The sequence below is a fragment of the Macadamia integrifolia genome, chromosome 14 (genome assembly GCF_013358625.1).
Source record: "Macadamia integrifolia cultivar HAES 741 chromosome 14, SCU_Mint_v3, whole genome shotgun sequence".
NCBI lineage: Eukaryota > Viridiplantae > Streptophyta > Magnoliopsida > Proteales > Proteaceae > Macadamia > Macadamia integrifolia.
In genome coordinates this window covers 21,601,721-21,603,248 of record NC_056570.1, presented here as the reverse complement: position 1 = coordinate 21,603,248, position 1,528 = coordinate 21,601,721, and positions in this window count along the sequence as shown.

Sequence of the window (1,528 nt, the reverse complement as noted above, 5' to 3'; positions counted from 1 at the left end):
AGAGAGAGAGAGAGAGAGAGAGAGAGAGAGAGAGAGAGAGAGAGAGAGAGAGAGGGAGTACCCTCTGACATGGTTGTGAAGATTTTATAAATCAACTCTCTTATATAGAATTACCCATCTATTCTTCGTTAATTAAAAAAACTATTATAAGTTCTTTTACAATCGAGTTTTCTTTAAGTTATGGTGAAGAGGAATCCCTTACTTGTAAATTTTGGATGGTAAAATAGATATTATACAATATCAAAGATATATTCAGTCATTCATAAATAATGTGATATTTTAAGACTATGATGATAGCTAAGTCCTTCTCCCCTGGTGGAGTAATACCTTCTTCTTTTTATAATTTGTATGAGTATTTTTTGATATAATGGATTTTTTTTTTTCGTGGAGTGACATCAGATATAATGGATTCAAGATCTGGGTTTGTGTTCATATGTCTTCCTTATCTTATCCAATTTTTCAATTCTACTTTGTTCTTTGAACAGGTGTGTGGTCTACATCTCCGCCGTCTGCGGTGTTTTGGTGAATCAGCATTTGTCACTTCTGTCGACCCGTGTGAGCCCATAGCCGCTTTATCAATTCAAGCACCAATTAGTGGCTTAACGGCCGGCCGCTAACGCTACCATCCCTTGTTAAGCCGTTGATAACGCTGGTAAGGCATCTGAAACAGAGAAAGAAAAGTGATTATTTTTTTTTTTCTTATTTATTATGTTCTTCTTCCTTGGAAATTTTGGTTGGTTGGAAAGTGGAATTGGACCGCCTGTGTCATAATTGGGAGTTGGTGTTATTATGCACAGAAAAATTGGGTTGGCACTTAGGATACATTCCCTAATAATTGCTTGGTTGATTCATAAAATTACCACATTTTTTGGTGTTCAAGTTCATTCTAAGCAATTCCAAGTGAAAATATTATGTCGTGAGTGTGGCGGTGTCGTGAGCATCGGATGGCCGAAACGACATTGGGGCATGTCTCAATGTCATCTTGGGCATCTGATGTTCACTGCACCGCCGCACTCGCGGCAGACAATAATTTCAATCAAGCATAATCGGTCCCCACCATTTTAATACCTCACACTATTATCGATCATTAATTAGGTAATCAAGCCTCATACACTCTTTTTTTTTTTTTTTTTTTGTGGTTTGCTAGAAGATATCGCTCAAGCAATGGACAACTTTATACTGGAATCGACAAGGTGCAAATATCTAAATTTCATTATTTTAGATACTTTTTTAGACCTATTATAGCAATGAGATTATTTTGTACATCACGGATTCTCATCGAGCAGTCTCTCTTTCTATCCAAGCTATTATCTCTGATGTCCAATACCTCTCTATTTTCTCACTTTCTTGTACTTTCCAATATGTCTCAGGGAAGCTAACTCTTTAGCTGATATTTTGGTCAGGAAAGGTCCCGTCTATGTTGTGTTCGATCACGTGGCTAAATTCCACTCCATGGCTAGTGGATTATTATATTTCACCCGCTATTTGCCCCACATCTGATTCTGATATAGATTCTCTTTTAACAAAA